Here is a 21817-nt window from a genome sequence, read left to right as displayed (position 1 = left end):
AACAGATATTTTCTTTCCATACGCAAAAAGATACTCATACACCAAAAGATTTACGCCCATTGGTGTCTGATAAGAATGACACATTTATTATTCAGATAAGCCTCTATATATATATATGCTAGAATTTACTTTTTGCAGATTCAGGTAAGCGAGAAATAGATGTAGGTATATATAAATAAATAATGTAATTCAGCAGCGCGCACAAAATCAAGATAAGATAGAGTGGAACATTTAGTGAATAAAATTTAGTGTGCAGTCTTATGATGCATCGTCAATAGTGTATAGTAGACGCTAATTAAACGTTAAGCTAGCTACTTACGAACTATCTCAACCATCTTAGTAGAAGTAGCCAAATTTTCAGAAATTGCCGAACTCTTTCAGTTATGCGCATAACCATTCTTCCGGCAACCAATGCTTATAGCAATCTTTGATACACAAATCGTGAGATTTTTTGCTTTAAACTTAGATTTAAAATGTGAGCTTGTGGAATTCAACAGCAATGGAAGAAACTACCGTAAAATTTCGACAGTAATACATATTTTGCTGAAAATTTTCTAAAGGGAACAACGAGGAAATGTGTTTTGTAAATAGCCGCTGTTGCCAAAGATTGCACGAAGCCGGCTTTTTTTTTTTTTTTTTTTTAAGTGAAAACAGATCGCTGTGTACTTCAGGAAAAAAAATAACAACAACAACAGGGAAAAAAAAGAAAAACGCAGAATGATTCGAAGACTATAAGTATTTTACTTTTTGATGTACGACATAATCCTTATTTATTTAAATTTGTATTTTAAATTGCTAAATTAAAATTAAGCTTTCTCTTCTATGTTGATATTAAGCTTTCTCTTATATGTTAAATTAAGCTTTCTCTTCTATGTTGATATTAAGCTTTCTCTTATATGTTAAATTAAGCTTTCTCTTCTATGTTGATACTGTTTACTAAACTTTCTATAAATATCGATAGTTTGGGAATCTTTCTAAAAACGAAGGCCCGAAAACCCACCAGCTTGCACATGCTAACTAAACTTAACATTTTCATCCATAAAGAGTCGTCAGATTGCGCCAGGATGGCTGCGATAGTACGTAAGTACCTTGAGTTATGTTAAAAAGAGACATTAATAATAATAATAATATTTATTCTTAGCCTGCCTTGCCTCTCATTGGGCACTACAGGTCATTCGTTATTAATTAATTACAAAGCAAATTACATTTATAAATACAATTATGTTGGTTTTTCCAACTTACATCGAATAGTTATATTAGTGAAAACAAGTTTGAATAGAAATTTGAATATATATATATTAATAATATATATATAAACTAAAGAGACATTAGTCGAAATCTGAAGTATGGTTCTAAATATCTACTATAGTGAAGAAAAAGACAAGGAAGTGGCTGAGAACGAAAACATTACGATTCGCAATTTAATGGAAATTCTCCATTTGGCAATTTCAGAAGCTTTATAACTGAACAAGAAATTACGTAACTTGTAAAAGTAACTTGAACACCTTACATTGAAAGAAACTTTTAATAAAGGAAACAAATGCATACTGAGGGTATTTTGTAATTTTTGATGTCATAAATTGTTTCATAAAAAACTATGTTTTTATTTTATAATATGTTCATGCCATCGTAATAGATTTAACCTGATGATCTAAAATTTCGAATCACTGAAGTCTCGACGAGTCCGGAAGTATGACTGTATATTGTATAAAAATCAGTTTTCTTTATTTAATTGCTATTTATATGCACAAAAATTCCACTTGCAGAAATTTATAATTAGTCAAAATATCGGTACTTGCATGTAACCTCAACCACTTTGTCGCAGTTTAGCGAATTATTATTATTTTTAATTATGTATTACTTACATATTTTGCATTTCAACTGCATATTTATTTCAAAAGGCAATAAGTAAACCTAGTTACAAATGGGTTTTTGTTGTGATAGAAATTTCGTGGCGATCGTTTTGTAAAAGAATTCGAAGCATTTTTCTTTTAGCGATTTTGTTGCAAAATAATGTATTACATGGATTACATGATACAACAAAATTAACGCGTGCGAAACTGAATGTTTGTCAAACGCATGGTTACCAGAGTTTGACTTCTGATTTACAGAGAAGGTTGCTGTTGTCCATGAATTTCAGGAAAGAGTGAATGTCAGAGGTCAAGCGGTAAAATTCGCTGAACACTGAGAGTTCGGTTCGGGATTCGAGTCTCGGCGACGCTGGCTGCATGGGTGTTTTCGGGGTTTTCCCTATGTGTAACGTGTATACGAGCCAATTTCCTTTAAAAAGACCTCCACGGGGATTATACCCATTATACTCTTTCCGTGTAGTGCCTAAGAGACGAGCACGTAATAAGTAAAAATGATTATCAGAGCCTCAAGGGGGGTGTAATTCTATTTCAATTCCAATTTTGAGGGACAGCACCCCGGGTGGGGTTGTACGAGGGTCTCCGACCCCTTTCCCCTTTTACGAACCCACACGAGAGGATTTTCGGCTCTCCATATATTTAGAATGCCCCTATGCCACAAAGACACTATACATTTGCAAATATGCATGCCTTCTCCGGGCATCGAACCCGGAACCTTCGGTACCATTCGGACGGCTACCGTGAACGTGATTGCAAAATAGGAATGTACCGAAATATCAATGAATGCGTTTATGTCATCAAATAGTAATTTTTCTTGCGGGTCTGTAAATTATTCAACATGATATTGTGGGCTGTAATTTGAAAAATTCAATGTTATTTGCGGAGAAATCGCATATGTATCATTAAGTTATATGGTCCAGTAAATTACGATCAGAGGCATGAGTGTTATAAAAAAGAACACATTTGTGCCGAAGGTAATCGAGCAATCCATCACCGTCGTGTGCATACGAGTAAAAATAATGTATGAATTTCATTTTTTTATGTTGGTATCGAAAAATATAATTAATAGAATACCTTTCTTTTCTCATGTATTTTTCCGAAACACGTTACTGGATTTACAGGCCATAGATCTGCATTTGTTGTCAGCAAAAACTTGATCACTGCAATTTTCAACAATAGCAATCCGTTCTTCAAACCTGTATGTATTACGGCCTTTAAGAGTGATTAGATTTCCACACTTATTTCCCCGGAGTATTTCGAAAGGAGCAAAGGCGGAATCAACTCATGAATTTTATTCTCGATGTCACCTATTTTTTTGCCTGAATGAATGCATTCTAGACGAGTTTGCTGAATTTACTTTTTTTTTTTTTATTATTCTTGCCGTCTTTAATTCACTGAATAAAAATGTTAACATATTCTTTCGAGTAAAAGAACAAGAACTTCTTTCGTTAAATTTTTTATGGTATGAGAATTTTTTTCCTTTGTTTTTGTGAGCTGAATTGAAAGAAGGAGTTAAAAACTTTGTTTGCTAAGAAGAAGGTATGTTGGATATATCACACTTGCTTCCTTTAGTTAAACAAGAATTACAAAAGAATGTAAGCAGTTTCTGTCGAGGTACTTAGGAATCAAAATATTATCTTCCAGCCGTGAATTCTCGCATACGATTAATTGAGTTGGTGTTGACTTATTCGAAAACATCAGTCAGTTAAAGCTTAATGAAACCGAATTTTAATTGAATGACATTAAGAAAGATAAAATAATGCTGAATTTCTTTCAAGTATGTAGTTTTTTAATAAAGTGGTATGGAGTAATAATATAAGAAAATCATTTCTTATATTCTGTTCATGTAGCTCTAGAGTAATCGAGCGACTAAAACCGTTGAACAGAGGTAATTTGATGGGAGTTCAAAGCTCGGTGAACGGCTAGCTGAAAGATGGGTTGTATGGTTTTTTCCATATCCAACACCAATACAAGCAATTTTTTCTGTGAAAGTCCTTCACAAAGAATTCCCTTTCTATAACCAGATAATTCTAATACCCTTAACAATGATTTAACTAACCGAATCAGAATCCATGTTTGTAAGCACAACCATCTGCTGTGCTACTTGCTGTACCATAATCTTTTAGTGTTATCTGTGCCGACCAGCTGGTATAGTGGTTAGCACCGCTGACTGCCGTGCCGAAGGGCCCGGATTCGAATCCCGGAGAAGTCATGGATGTTCATAAATGTATAGGGTCGGTGTGGCATGGCGGCAGTCTAAATATGCGGGAAGCCGAAAGTCCTCTCATGTGGTTTGGTGCAAGGGAAGAGGGATGGGAGACCCTCCGACCTTTCCCCTGCATCGAAATCGCATGGAAAATACACCAAACACCGCATGGAAAAAATATTAAAAAATTAATGAAAATGCACCAAAAAACGCATGGAAAAAATTCTAAATAACCAATGGAAAAAACACCAAAAAATGCATGGAAAAAATACTAAAAAACCAATGGAAAAAACACCAAAAAACGAATGGAAAAAATACTAAAAATCCAATGAAAATACTCCAAAAAAAGCATGCAAAAAATATTGAAAAACGAATGAAAAAAACACCAAAATCGCATTAAAAAATATTAAAAAAGCAATCGAAAATAACACCAATAATCGCATGGAAAAAATACTAAAAATTCAATGGAAAAAATACCAAAAAACGCATGGAAAATATACTAAAAAAATAATGGAAAAAATTCTTAAAAACCGATGAAAAAAAAGCACCAAAAACGCATGGAAAAAATAGTAAAAATTCAATGGAAAAAATACCAAAAAACGCATGGAAAATTTACTCAAATATTAATAGAAAAACAGAAAAAACGCATGGAAAAAAAACTTAAAAACCAATGGAAAAATCACCAAAAAACGCATGGAAAAAATACTAAAATACCAATCGAAAAGAACACGAAAAAAAGCATGGAAAAAATACTAAAAAATTAATGAAAAAGCACCAAAAAACGCATGGAAGAAATACTAAATAACCAATGGAAAAGAACACCAAAAATCGCATGGAAAATATACTAAAAATTCAATGGAAAAAATACCAAAAAACGCATGGAAAGTATACTAAAATATTAATGGAAAAAACAGCAAAAAAAGCATGGAAAAAATACTAAAAACCAATCGAAAAGAACACCAAAAACCGCATGGAAAAAATAGTAAACATTCAATGGAAAAAATACCAAAAACGCATGGAAAAATACTAAAAATCCAATGAAAATACTCCAAAAAACGCATGGAAAAAGTACTGAAAACCCAATGGAAAAAACACAAAAAACGCATGGAAAACATACTAAAAAACCAATTGAAAAAACACCAAAAATCGCATGGAAGAAACACCAAAAAACGCATGGAAAAAATACTAAAAAATTAACGAAAATGCACCAAAAAATGCATGGAAGAAATACTAAAAAACCAATGGAAAAAACACCAAAAAAACGCATGGAAAAAATACTAAAAAAATTAATGGTAAAATACTAAAATATCAATGGAAAAAACACCAGAAAACGCATGGAAAAAATACTAAAAATCCAATGAAATTACTCCAAAAAACGCATGGAAAAAATACTCAAAACAATGGAAAAACACCAAAAAAGCATGGAAAAAATACTAAAAAACCAATCTAAAAGAACACCAAAAAACGCATGGAAAAAATACTAAAAAATTAATGAAAAAGCACCAACAAACGCATGGAAGAAATACTAAATAACCAAAGGAAAAACACCAAAAAAACGCATAGAAAAAATACGAAAAATCCAATGAAAATACTCCAAAAAACGCATGGAAAAAATACTGAAAAACCAATGGAAAAAACACCAAAAAACGCATGGAAAAAATACTAAAAAAACAATCGAAAAGAACAATAAAAATCGCATGGAAAAAATACTAAAAATTCAATGGAAAAAATACCAAAAAGGCATGGAAAATATACTAAAATATTAATGGAAAAAACAGCAAAAAAACGCATGGAAAAAATACTAAAAACAAATCGAAAAAACACCAAAAATCGCATGGAAAAAACACCAAAAAACGCAAAAAAAAATTACTAAAATATTAATGGAAAAAACACCAAAAAAACGCATGGAAAAAATACTAAAAAAATTAATGGAAAAAATACTAAAACACCAATGGAAAAAACACGAAAAAACGCATGGAAAAAATACTAAAAAACCAGTCGAAAAGAACACCAAAAAACGCATGGAAAAAATACTAAAAAATTAATGAAAAAGCACCAAAAAAACGCATGCAAGAAATACTAAATAACCAAAGGAAAAGAACACCAAAAATCGCATGGAAAAAATACTAAAAATTCAATGGAAAAAATACGAAAAACGCATGGAAAATATACTAAAATATAAATGGAAAAAACAGCAAAAACGCATGGAAAAAATACTAAAAACCAATCGAAAAAACACCAAAATTCGCTTGGAAAAATAGTAAAAATTCCATGCAAAAAATACCAAAAAACGCATGGAAAATATACTAAAATATTAATGGAAAACACAGCAAAAAACGCATGGAAAAAATACTTAAAAACCGATGGAAAAAAGCACCAAAAACGCATGGAAAAATACTAAAAATCCAATCGAAAAAACACCAAAAAACGCATGGAAAATTTACTAAAATATTAATAGAAAAACAGCAAAAAACGCATGGAAAAAAAACTTAAAAACCAATGGAAAAAACACCAAAAAACGCATGGAAAAAATACTAAAAAACCAACCGAAAAGAACACGAAAAAACGCATGGTAAAAATACTAAAAAATTAATGAAAAAGCAACAAAAAACGCATGGAAGAAATACTAAATAGCCAAAGGAAAAAACACCAAAAAAACGCCTAGAAAAAATACTAAAAAAATTAATGGTAAAATACTAAAACACCAATGGAAAAAACACCAAAAAACGCATGGAAAAAATACTAAAAAAATTAATGGAAAAAATACTAAAACACCAATGGAAAAAACACCAAAAAACGCATGGAAAAAATACTAAAAAACCAATCGAAAAGAACACCAAAAAACGCATGGAAAAAATACTAAAAAATTAATGAAAAAGCACCAAAAAAACGCATGCAAGAAATACTAAATAACCAATGGAAAAGAACACCAAAAATCGCATGGAAAAAATACTAAAAATTCAATGGAAAAAATACGAAAAAACGCATGGAAAATATACTAAAATATAAATGGAAAAAACAGCAAAAACGCATGGAAAAAATACTAAAACCAATCGAAAAGAACACCAAAAATCGCATGGAAAAATAGTAAAAATTAAATGCAAAAAATACCAAAAAACGCATGGAAAATATACTAAAATATTAATGGAAAACACAGCAAAAAACGCATGGAAAAAATACTTAAAAACCGATGGAAAAAAAGCACCAAAAACGCATTAAAAAATACTAAAAATCCAATCGAAAAAACACCAAAAAACGCATGGAAAATTTACTAAAATATTAATAGAAAAACAGCAAAAAACGCATGGAAAAGAAACTTAAAAACCAATGGAAAAAACACCAAAAAACGCATGGAAAAAATACTAAAAAAACAATCGAAAAGAACAATAAAAATCGCATGGAAAAAATACTAAAAATTCAATGGAAAAGAGTACAAAAAACGCATGGAAAATATACTAAAAATCAATCGAAAAAACACCAAAAATCGCATGGAAAAAACAACAAAAAACGCAAAACAAATTACTAAAACATTAATGGAAAAAACACCAAAAAAACGCATGGAAAAAATACTAAAAAAATTAATGGAAAAAATACTAAAACACCAATGGAAAAAACACCAAAAAACGCATGGAAAAAATACTAAAAACCAACCGAAAAGAACACGAAAAAACGCATGGTAAAAATACTAAAAAATTAATGAAAAAGCAACAAAAAACGCTTGGAAGAAATACTAAATAGCCAAAGGAAAAAACACCAAAAAAACGCATAGAAAAAATTCTAAAAAAATTAATGGTAAAATACTAAAAAACCAATGGAAAAAACACCAAAAAACGCATGGAAAAAATACTAAAAATCCAATGCAAATACTCCAAAAAACGCATGGAAAAAATACTGAAAAACCAATGGAAAAAACACCAAAAAAAGGAATGGAAAATATACTAAAAAAACAATCGAAAAGAACAATAAAAATCGCATGGAAAAAATACTAAAAATTCAATGGAAAACAGTACCAAAAACGCATGGAAAATATACTAAAAATCAATCGAAAAAACACCAAAAATCGCATGGAAAAAACAACAAATAACGCAAAACAAATTACTAAAACATTAATGGAAAAAACACCAAAAAAACGCATGGAAAAAATACTAAAAAAATTAATGGAAAAAATACTAAAACACCAATGGAAAAAACACCAAAAAACGCATGGAAAAAATACTAAAAACCAATCGAAAAGAACACCAAAAAACGCATGGAAAAAATACTAAAAAATTAATGAAAAAGCACCAAAAAAACGCATGCAAGAAATACTAAATAACCAATGGAAATGAACACCAAAAATCGCATGGAAAAAATACTAAAAATTCAATGGAAAAAATACGAAAAAACGCATGGAAAATATACTAAAATATAAATGGAAAAAACAGCAAAAACGCATGGAAAAAATACTAAAAACCAATCGAAAAGAACACCAAAAATCGCATGGAAAAATAGTAAAAATTCAATGCAAAAAATACCAAAAAACGCATGGAAAATATACTAAAATATTAATGGATAAAACAGCAAAAAACGCATGGAAAAAAAACTAAAAACCTATCGAAAAGAACAGCAAAATTCGCATGGAAAAAATAGTAAAAATTCAATGGAAAAAATACCATAAAACGCATGGAAAATATACTAAAATATTAATGGAAAACACAGCAAAAAACTTATGCAAAAAATACTTAAAAACCGATGGGAAAAAGTACGAAAACGCAAGGAAAAATACTAAAAAACCTATCGAAAAACACCAAAAATCGCATGGAAAAAACACCAAAAAACGCATGGAAAAATTACTAAAAATTAATGAAAAAGCACCAAAAAACGCATGGAAGAAATACTAAAAGACCAATGGAAAAAACACCAAAAACACATAGAAAAATACTAAAAATCCAATGAAAATACTCCAAAAAACGCATGGAAAAAATACTAAAACCAATCGAAAAGAACACCAAAAATCGCATGGAAAAATAGTAAAAATTAAATGCAAAAAATACCAAAAAACGCATGGAAAATATACTAAAATATTAATGGAAAACACAGCAAAAAACGCATGGAAAAAATACTTAAAAACCGATGGAAAAAAAGCACCAAAAACGCATTAAAAAATACTAAAAATCCAATCGAAAAAACACCAAAAAACGCATGGAAAATTTACTAAAATATTAATAGAAAAACAGCAAAAAACGCATGGAAAAGAAACTTAAAAACCAATGGAAAGAACACCAAAAACGCATGGAAAAAATACTAAAAAAAACAATCGAAAAAACACCAAAAATCGCATGGAAAAAATACTAAAAAATTAATGAAAAAGCACCAAAAAACGCATGGAAGAAGTACTAAATAACCAATGGAAAAGAACACCAAAATTCGCATGGAAAAAATACTAAAAATTCAATGGAAAAAATACCAAAAAACGCATGCAAAATATACTAAAAAAAATAATGGAAAAAATACTAAGAATCCAATGGAAATACTCCAAAAAACGCATGTAAAAAATACTGAAAAACCAATCGAAAAGAACACCAAAAAACGCATAGAAAATATACTAAAAAACCAATCGAAAAGAACACCAAAAAACGCATGGAAAAGATACTAAAATTTAATGAAAAAGCACCAAAAAAAGCATGGAATAAATACTAAATAACCAATGGAAAAAACACCAAAAAACGCATGGAAAATATACTAAAAAATTAATGGAAATAGTACTAAAAAAACCAAAGGAAAAAACACCAAAAAACGCATGGAAAAAATACTAAAACTCCAATGAAAATACTCCAAAAAAGCATGGAAAAAATATTGAAAAACGAATGGAAAGAACACAAAAATCGCATGGAAAAAATACTAAAAAACCAATCGAAAATAACACCAAAAATCGCATGGAAAAAATACTAAAAATTCAATGGAAGAAATACCAAAAAACGCATGGAAAATATACTAAAATATTAATGGATAAAACAGCAAAAAACGCATGGAAAAAATACTAAAAACCGATGGAAAAAAGCACCAAAAACGCATGGAAAAATACTAAAAAACCAATCGAAAAAACACCAAAAATCGCATGGAAAATACACCAAACACCGCATGGAAAAAATATTAAAAAATTAATGAAAATGCACCAAAAAACGCATGGAAATAATTCTAAATAACCAATGGAAAAAACACCAAAAATCGCAAGGAAAAACTACTAAAAAACCAATGGAAAAAACACCGAAAAACGCATGAAAAAAATTCTAAAAATCCAATGAAAATACTCCAAAAAAAGCATGGAAAAAATATTGAAAAACGAATGGAAAAAACCCCAAAATCGCATGGAAAAAATACTAAAAAACCAATCGAAAATAACACCAAAAATCGCATGGAAAGAAATACTAAAAATTCAATGGAAAAAATACCAAAAAACGCATGGAAAATATACTAAAATATTAATGGATAAAACAGCAAAAAACGCATGGAAAAAATACTAAAAACCAATCGAAAAGAACAGCAAAATTCGCATGGAAAAAATATTAAAAATTCAATGGAAAATATACCATAAAACGCATGGAAAATATACTAAAATATTAATGGAAAACACAGCAAAAAACTTATGGAAAAAATACTTAAAAACCGATGGAAAAAAGTACGAAAACGCAAGGAAAAATACTAAAAACCAATCGAAAAAACACCAAAAATCGCATGGAAAAAACACCAAAAAACGCATGGAAAAATTACTAAAAATTAATGAAAAAGCACCAAAAAACGCATGGAAGAAATACTAAAAGACCAATGGAAAAAACACCAAATAAACGCATGGAAAAAATACTAATAAAATTAATGGAAAAATACTAAAATGCACACGTTAAACTTTCATCCTCGCGACTACTTTTACAAAAAGAATTTTGGAAAAATGATATTTTGTATTTTTTAAAATTTTTTTAAATGAAGCTTCCGAGTACTTCTCACATCTTTAAAAATGTGATTTGGGCAACAAATTTCCTTTCTTATTGTTGTTGGTAGATTTTTGATGAAATCGCATCATTTTGAATTGTTTGGCAACAATTTTTCATCTTTTTTCTCATGTCACTGTTTTTAAGACATTGGCATATTTCATTGTTATTTTTTTTTATATATAATACATTTTTATTAATTTTTTTTTGATAAAGTTTTTTTTCAGAGTAAAATTGTGCGCGGAATTTTATGTTTTTTGAGTTGCTTTCATGTTATTTTTTCCTTATTTCACTGTTTGTAAGATATTGAAAAGTTTTGCTTGACTTTTTTTCTTCAACGGAAAGTTGGTTAATTTTTTTATTAGGATAATTAATATTTGTATTAAGGGATATAGCTTATTTCATTGTAATGTTTTTTCTCTTGAAAATGTAAGATAAAATATCATTAATTGTACTTTGCTTTTCAGAATTTTTTGTATTCTTTTATGTTAGTTACTGCTCATTTCACTGTTTTTAAGATATTGAAAAGTTTTGAGTGATTTTCTTAAGAAACAAAGTTCTTAACCTCCTTTATACCATTTGAGTTCTTAAGATTTTGCAAAGGGAAGTTGGTTAATTTATTTATTAGGATAATTTATATTTGTATTAAGGGATATTGCTTATTTCATTGTAATTTTGTTATACGTAATAACTTTTTTTATGAAGTTGTTCTGCATAGTAAAATTCTACGCAGTTTCTAAATTTAACGTTTGGTGTTCCCTTCAGCCATTTTTTCAGTACATTTCAAAGCCAGACGAAGGCTGGCAGCGAAGCTGCTAGTAAAATGTAAAACACCAAGTACAGTGGAAACAGTTATCAAATTTTACAATTAAAGCCAGCGGGCAAGAAGGCAGATTTTTCTGTGCACAAAACTGAAAGTTTACTTTTGGTCCCACTCGGCAAAAAGACACTGAAAGTGTAGAAACTGACTTAATTCACAGTTCTGCTAAATTTGGCTCAGCCTTATTTAAACAACTTTTAAATTGCCCTACCGATTGGGTGCCTCCATAATAAAGAGACCACCACATCTGGCCTTGTATAGATTAATGGACTGGGTAACAATTATTCACAATCTGCCATTGTATTTCTAAAATTCCATACTGAGATGAAATTCTTAGTGATCTTCCCGCACTTTATTTCAATAAAGTGAGAATTCGAATCTTATAAAAACTATCTTTGATAATACTTATAAATTTTATTTACTCTTTTGAAAGCACGAACATGATTCATCCAGATTAATAATAGCGAGTACAAATTTTTATATTAGACCTTTAGAACATCTTCTGATGTTGTCATTCCGGAAAAACACAACTCTTTTTCTTTTATTCATAATTCACCATCTTTTTTTTTTTCTGATTTTGCCATTCCGGAAAAACACAACTCATTTTACTTTTATTCATAATTCACGATCTTTACATATGTGTATTTTAAGATTCTCTATTAATGTGTTTCTGATTTCACAAACAGAAGTGACAGAAAAAAAATTATTGGGTTTCTTTTTCATAAATACTTGTAAGGTTTGCTTTAAGTAATGTGCTTTTCTTATGTTTAAAACATTCCTGTACTTCTAATGTTTTGTATACTCCAGCAGAATATGTAAATGGAATGTGTTTTAAATAGGAACTAAGACTTAAATTTAATAGGGAGAGGTTAGGCAATATCTGTTTTGCAAAAACGAAAGTATCTCGTATTGTCTTTCTTTCGCACTCTTGTTATCATTCCGTGAATTTACCTGAAGTAGCTGAGCCAGGTTCTAAGGTTTTAAATTTTGATTTGTAAATAAGTTGAATCTCTGTCTAACTGCAAGTAACGGACTTTTTTTTTTTTTTTTTTTTCCCTTCCCTTTTAGTTATGTAAATACCACTTTAAGTTCAAATAAATTCGTTAATCGAGTCTAAAAGAAAGACAATAAAAGTTGATGTATATATTTTTTGCAGAAATGCTTTTAGCGATACAACACTGGCACTTTGTAGAGTTTATTTTAAGTTTCTAATTGTTGTTTTAACTTTTAAACATGCTTTACTGTCTATTCTCGTTTCCCATCTACTTGTTTAAAGCTAACTGCTCTCGGCCGTATTGTACATGCCTGCTGATATTCACCGGTTAATTTAATTAAGTTTAACTTAATCAACTGCGGTACATAATTTTGTGCAGCTTCGGCTAAGTTCAGTTTAGTTTAGCATTAGATTAGTTTCTTATTTTCTTACCTTGATTTGAAGCCCAAGTGGAGGCTTTTCTGTAAGCCCAAGAAAAAGGCCATCTGCGTTCTTAGTTTGAGATAATAAAGAGGGAGATCAACTCTTCTCTGGACTTTTCATTTACACATTTGCACTCAGTAAGAAGTAGCTACATAGTTCAACAAGGTTTCCGCTAAGTTTATTGCATACATTACTGCTAGACAAAGCAGTTAGAAACATTATACTCTTTTTCATTGCAGAAAGCGTTTTTGTTAACAGACAGCCAGACCTAGGTAGAACTAGCAGTGTTCAGTGGTCTTACCAATCGACTCTGGTGAGTATAGCATTATTGATGCGGATGCGAATTAGGAGGTTGCTAATGTGACCCCAGAGAAGGCCTTATTAATCTAGATAGAAATGTTAAGCCTCTCAGGGCACATGGCTTTGACAAGCTAACGAATGGAATTCCGAGAACGGTCAAGAAAGTGAGGTAAAGAGGGAGAGATCATTGTCCCCTCTACTGCATGTAGGCCAATTACATAGAAGCGAAAAGAGACAAAACTCACGCCTGGCAAGAAAATAAGTGAGCAATCCGAGCTAGGTTTGGAAGCATGTGATGGCACTAAATAAAATATTTCCATCTTGAAGAGATACAATTAGTTATTAGCCATTCCACCAATAACTTCTTGAGACGGCTTACATCTCAAAACGAAACAATCTACCAAAGTATATTGCTGAATTTACGTTGTGTTTTGCGCTTCGTGTTTCACGCATGCACATTAGAAATTTTTTCATAGTAAAGTATGCAATAAACTTAATTTCACTTCGGCACTAAATAAAATATTTCCATGTCGAAGAGATACAATCAGTCATTAGCCATGCCACCAAGAACTTCTTGACACAATTCTGCTTGGCTTTCATCTCAAGCCGAAACAATCTACCAAAGTATGTTGCTGATTTTACGTCTCTTGAATATCTTCCCTACCGCAACCTTGCAATCACCTTTTTGTTATTTTTCGCTTTTATCATCATGCAGTTATCAACTCATAGCTGCTTGAGCAATGTCTCTTCTAATAAATACTATTAATTGAATATAAAACAGCATGGGAAACGTTTATGCTTGGCAATGATTGCAGACTTCACTCAAACGCACTTCGAAGTGAGTTTGTTAACCTGTGGAAAATTAAACAGATATTTTCTTTCCATACGCAAAAAGATACTCATACACCAAAAGATTTACGCCCATTGGTGTCTGATAAGAATGACACATTTATTATTCAGATAAGCCTCTATATATATATATGCTAGAATTTACTTTTTGCAGATTCAGGTAAGCGAGAAATAGATGTAGGTATATATAAATAAATAATGTAATTCAGCAGCGCGCACAAAATCAAGATAAGATAGAGTGGAACATTTAGTGAATAAAATTTAGTGTGCAGTCTTATGATGCATCGTCAATAGTGTATAGTAGACGCTAATTAAACGTTAAGCTAGCTACTTACGAACTATCTCAACCATCTTAGTAGAAGTAGCCAAATTTTCAGAAATTGCCGAACTCTTTCAGTTATGCGCCTAACCATTCTTCCGGCAACCAATGCTTATAGCAATCTTTGATACACAAATCGTGAGATTTTTTGCTTTAAACTTAGATTTAAAATGTGAGCTTGTGGAATTCAACAGCAATGGAAGAAACTACCGTAAAATTTCGACAGTAATACATATTTTGCTGAAAATTTTCTAAAGGGAACAACGAGGAAATGTGTTTTGTAAATAGCCGCTGTTGCCAAAGATTGCACGAAGCCGGCTTTTTTTTTTTTTTTTTTTTTTTAAGTGAAAACAGATCGCTGTGTACTTCAGGAAAAAAAATAACAACAACAACAGGGAAAAAAAAGAAAAACGCAGAATGATTCGAAGACTATAAGTATTTTACTTTTTGATGTACGACATAATCCTTATTTATTTAAATTTGTATTTTAAATTGCTAAATTAAAATTAAGCTTTCTCTTCTATGTTCTCTTATATGTTAAATTAAGCTTTCTCTTCTATGTTCTCTTATATGTTAAATTAAGCTTTCTCTTCTATGTTGATACTGTTTACTAAACTTTCTATAAATATCGATAGTTTGGGAATCTTTCTAAAAACGAAGGCCCGAAAACCCACCAGCTTGCACATGCTAACTAACCTTAACATTTTCATCCATAAAGAGTCGTCAGATTGCGCCAGGATGGCTGCGATAGTACGTAAGTACCTTGAGTTATGTTAAAAAGAGACATTAATAATAATAATAATATTTATTCTTAGCCTGCCTTGCCTCTCATTGGGCACTACAGGTCATTCGTTATTAATTAATTACAAAGCAAATTACATTTATAAATACAATTATGTTGGTTTTTCCAACTTACATCGAATAGTTATATTAGTGAAAACAAGTTTGAATAGAAATTTGAATATATATATATTAATAATATATATATAAACTAAAGAGACATTAGTCGAAATCTGAAGTATGGTTCTAAATATCTACTATAGTGAAGAAAAAGACAAAGAAGTGGCTGAGAACGAAAACATTACGATTCGCAATTTAATGGAAATTCTCCATTTGGCAATTTCAGAAGCTTTATAACTGAACAAGAAATTACGTAACTTGTAAAAGTAACTTGTACACCTTACATTGAAAGAAACTTTTAATAAAGGAAACAAATGCATACTGAGGGTATTTTGTAATTTTTGATGTCATAAATTGTTTCATAAAAAACTATGTTTTTATTTTATAATATGTTCATGCCATCGTAATAGATTTAACCTGATGATCTAAAATTTCGAATCACTGAAGTCTCGACGAGTCCGGAAGTATGACTGTATATTGTATAAAAATCAGTTTTCTTTATTTAATTGCTATTTATATGCACAAAAATTCCACTTGCAGAAATTTATAATTAGTCAAAATATCGGTACTTGCATGTAACCTCAACCACTTTGTCGCAGTTTAGCGAATTATTATTATTTTTAATTATGTATTACTTACATATTTTGCATTTCAACTGCATATTTATTTCAAAAGGCAATAAGTAAACCTAGTTACAAATGGGTTTTTGTTGTGATAGAAATTTCGTGGCGATCGTTTTGTAAAAGAATTCGAAGCATTTTTCTTTTAGCGATTTTGTTGCAAAATAATGTATTACATGGATTACATGATACAACAAAATTAACGCGTGCGAAACTGAATGTTTGTCAAACGCATGGTTACCAGAGTTTGACTTCTGATTTACAGAGAAGGTTGCTGTTGTCCATGAATTTCAGGAAAGAGTGAATGTCAGAGGTCAAGCGGTAAAATTCGCTGAACACTGAGAGTTCGGTTCGGGATTCGAGTCTCGGCGACGCTGGCTGCATGGGTGTTTTCGGGGTTTTCTCTATGTGTAACGTGTATACGAGCCAATTTCCTTTAAAAAGACCTCCACGGGGATTATACCCATTATACTCTTTCCGTGTAGTGCCTAAGAGACGAGCACGTAATAAGTAAAAATGATTATCAGAGCCTCAAGGGGGGTGGAATTCTATTTCAATCCCAATTTTGAGGGACAGCACCCCGGGTGGGGTTGTACGAGGGTCTCCGACCCCTTTCCCCTTTTACGAACCCACACGAGAGGATTTTCGGCTCTCCATATATTTAGAATGCCCCTATGCCACAAAGACACTATACATTTGCAAATATGCATGCCTTCTCCGGGCATCGAACCCGGAACCTTCGGTACCATTCGGACGGCTACCGTGAACGTGATTGCAAAATAGGAATGTACCGAAATATCAATGAATGCGTTTATGTCATCAAATAGTAATTTTTCTTGCGGGTCTGTAAATTATTCAACATGATATTGTGGGCTGTAATTTGAAAAATTCAATGTTATTTGCGGAGAAATCGCATATGTATCATTAAGTTATATGGTCCAGTAAATTACGATCAGAGGCATGAGTGTTATAAAAAAGAACACATTTGTGCCGAAGGTAATCGAGCAATCCATCACCGTCGTGTGCATACGAGTAAAAATAATGTATGAATTTCATTTTTTTATGTTGGTATCGAAAAATATAATTAATAGAATACCTTTCTTTTCTCATGTATTTTTCCGAAACACGTTACTGGATTTACAGGCCATAGATCTGCATTTGTTGTCAGCAAAAACTTGATCACTGCAATTTTCAACAATAGCAATCCGTTCTTCAAACCTGTATGTATTACGGCCTTTAAGAGTGATTAGATTTCCACACTTATTTCCCCGGAGTATTTCGAAAGGAGCAAAGGCGGAATCAACTCATGAATTTTATTCTCGATGTCACCTATTTTTTTGCCTGAATGAATGCATTCTAGACGAGTTTGCTGAATTTACTTTTTTTTTTTTTATTATTCTTGCCGTCTTTAATTCACTGAATAAAAATGTTAACATATTCTTTCGAGTAAAAGAACAAGAACTTCTTTCGTTAAATTTTTTATGGTATGAGAATTTTTTTCCTTTGTTTTTGTGAGCTGAATTGAAAGAAGGAGTTAAAAACTTTGTTTGCTAAGAAGAAGGTATGTTGGATATATCACACTTGCTTCCTTTAGTTAAACAAGAATTACAAAAGAATGTAAGCAGTTTCTGTCGAGGTACTTAGGAATCAAAATATTATCTTCCAGCCGTGAATTCTCGCATACGATTAATTGAGTTGGTGTTGACTTATTCGAAAACATCAGTCAGTTAAAGCTTAATGAAACCGAATTTTAATTGAATGACATTAAGAAAGATAAAATAATGCTGAATTTCTTTCAAGTATGTAGTTTTTTAATAAAGTGGTATGGAGTAATAATATAAGAAAATCATTTCTTATATTCTGTTCATGTAGCTCTAGAGTAATCGAGCGACTAAAACCGTTGAACAGAGGTAATTTGATGGGAGTTCAAAGCTCGGTGAACGGCTAGCTGAAAGATGGGTTGTATTGTTTTTTCCATATCCAACACCAATACAAGCAATTTTTTCTGTGAAAGTCCTTCACAAAGAATTCCCTTTCTATAACCAGATAATTCTAATACCCTTAACAATGATTTAACTAACCGAATCAGAATCCATGTTTGTAAGCACAACCATCTGCTGTGCTACTTGCTGTACCATAATCTTTTAGTGTTATCTGTGCCGACCAGCTGGTATAGTGGTTAGCACCGCTGACTGCCGTGCCGAAGGGCCCGGATTCGAATCCCGGAGAAGTCATGGATGTTCATAAATGTATAGGGTCGGTGTGGCATGGCGGCAGTCTAAATATGCGGGAAGCCGAAAGTCCTCTCATGTGGTTTGGTGCAAGGGAAGAGGGATGGGAGACACTCCGACCTTTCCCCTGCATCGAAATCGCATGGAAAATACACCAAACACCGCATGGAAAAAATATTAAAAAATTAATGAAAATGCACCAAAAAACGCATGGAAAAAATTCTAAACAACCAATGGAAAAAACACCAAAAAATGCATGGAAAAAATACTAAAAAACCAATGGAAAAAACACCAAAAAACGAATGGAAAAAATACTAAAAATCCAATGAAAATACTCCAAAAAAAGCATGCAAAAAATATTGAAAAACGAATGAAAAAAACACCAAAATCGCATTAAAAAATATTAAAAAAGCAATCGAAAATAACACCAATAATCGCATGGAAAAAATACTAAAAATTCAATGGAAAAAATACCAAAAAACGCATGGAAAATATACTAAAAAAATAATGGAAAAAATTCTTAAAAACCGATGAAAAAAAAGCACCAAAAACGCATGGAAAAAATAGTAAAAATTCAATGGAAAAAATACCAAAAAACGCATGGAAAATTTACTGAAATATTAATAGAAAAACAGAAAAAACGCATGGAAAAAAAACTTAAAAACCAATGGAAAAATCACCAAAAAACGCATGGAAAAAATACTAAAATACCAATCGAAAAGAACACGAAAAAAAGCATGGAAAAAATACTAAAAAATTAATGAAAAAGCACCAAAAAACGCATGGAAGAAATACTAAATAACCAATGGAAAAGAACACCAAAAATCGCATGGAAAATATACTAAAAATTCAATGGAAAAAATACCAAAAAACGCATGGAAAGTATACTAAAATATTAATGGAAAAAACAGCAAAAAAAGCATGGAAAAAATACTAAAAACCAATCGAAAAGAACACCAAAAACCGCATGGAAAAAATAGTAAACATTACATGGAAAAAATACCAAAAACGCATGGAAAAATACTAAAAATCCAATGAAAATACTCCAAAAAACGCATGGAAAAAGTACTGAAAACCCAATGGAAAAAACACAAAAAACGCATGGAAAACATACTAAAAAACCAATTGAAAAAACACCAAAAATCGCATGGAAGAAACACCAAAAAACGCATGGAAAAAATACTAAAAAATTAACGAAAATGCACCAAAAAATGCATGGAAGAAATACTAAAAAACCAATGGAAAAAACACCAAAAAAACGCATGGAAAAAATACTAAAAAAATTAATGGTAAAATACTAAAAAATCAATGGAAAAAACACCAGAAAACGCATGGAAAAAATACTAAAAATCCAATGAAATTACTCCAAAAAACGCATGGAAAAAATACTCAAAACAATGGAAAAACACCAAAAAAGCATGGAAAAAATACTAAAAAACCAATCTAAAAGAACACCAAAAAACGCATGGAAAAAATACTAAAAAATTAATGAAAAAGCACCAACAAACGCATGGAAGAAATACTAAATAACCAAAGGAAAAACTCCAAAAAAACGCATAGAAAAAATACGAAAAATCCAATGAAAATACTCCAAAAAACGCATGGAAAAAATACTGAAAAACCAATGGAAAAAACACCAAAAAACGCATGGAAAAAATACTAAAAAAACAATCGAAAAGATCAATAAAAATCGCATGGAAAAAATACTAAAAATTCAATGGAAAAAATACCAAAAACGCATGGAAAATATACTAAAATATTAATGGAAAAAACAGCAAAAAAACGCATGGAAAAAATACTAAAAACAAATCGAAAAAACACCAAAAATCGCATGGAAAAAACACCAAAAAAGGCAAAAAAAAATTACTAAAATATTAATGGAAAAAACACCAAAAAAACGCATGGAAAAAATACTAAAAAAATTAATGGAAAAAATACTAAAACACCAATGGAAAAAACACCAAAAAACGCATGGAAAAAATACTAAAAAACCAGTCGAAAAGAACACCAAAAAACGCATGGAAAAAATACTAAAAAATTAATGAAAAAGCACCAAAAAAACGCATGCAAGAAATACTAAATAACCAATGGAAAAGAACACCAAAAATCGCATGGAAAAAATACTAAAAATTCAATGGAAAAAATACGAAAAACGCATGGAAAATATACTAAAATATAAATGGAAAAAACAGCAAAAACGCATGGAAAAAATACTAAAAACCAATCGAAAAAACACCAAAATTCGCATGGAAAAATACTAAAAATCCAATCGAAAAAACACCAAAAAACGCATGGAAAATTTACTAAAATATTAATAGAACAACAGCAAAAAACGCATGGAAAAAAAACTTAAAAACCAATGGAAAAAACACCAAAAAACGCATGGAAAAAATACTAAAAAACCAACCGAAAAGAACACGAAAAAACGCATGGTAAAAATACTAAAAAATTAATGAAAAAGCAACAAAAAACGCATGGAAGAAATACTAAATAGCCAAAGGAAAAAACACCAAAAAAACGCATAGAAAAAATACTAAAAAAATTAATGGTAAAATACTAAAACACCAATGGAAAAAACACCAAAAAACGCATGGAAAAAATACTAAAAAAATTAATGGAAAAAATACTAAAACACCAATGGAAAAAACACCAAAAAACGCATGGAAAAAATACTAAAAAACCAATCGAAAAGAACACCAAAAAACGCATGGAAAAAATACTAACAAATTAATGAAAAAGCACCAAAAAAACGCATGCAAGAAATACTAAATAACCAATGGAAAAGAACACCAAAAATCGCATGGAAAAAATACTAAAAATTCAATGGAAAAAATACGAAAAAACGCATGGAAAATATACTAAAATATAAATGGAAAAAACAGCAAAAACGCATGGAAAAAATACTAAAAACCAATCGAAAAGAACACCAAAAATCGCATGGAAAAATAGTAAAAATTAAATGCAAAAAATACCAAAAAACGCATGGAAAATATACTAAAATATTAATGGAAAACACAGCAAAAAACGCATGGAAAAAATACTTAAAAACCGATGGAAAAAAAGCACCAAAAACGCATTAAAAAATACTAAAAATCCAATCGAAAAAACACCAAAAAACGCATGGAAAATTTACTAAAATATTAATAGAAAAACAGCAAAAAACGCATGGAAAAGAAACTTAAAAACCAATGGAAAAAACACCAAAAAACGCATGGAAAAAATACTAAAAAAACAATCGAAAAGAACAATAAAAATCGCATGGAAAAAATACTAAAAATTCAATGGAAAAGAGTACAAAAAACGCATGGAAAATATACTAAAA

Source organism: Stegodyphus dumicola, chromosome 7, assembly GCF_044657685.1.
Source record: "Stegodyphus dumicola isolate Sdum_Otavi_A_Nest chromosome 7, ASM4465768v1".
In the NCBI taxonomy this organism is placed as follows: Eukaryota; Metazoa; Arthropoda; class Arachnida; order Araneae; family Eresidae; genus Stegodyphus; species Stegodyphus dumicola.
Note: the sequence above shows the minus strand (reverse complement) of the source record.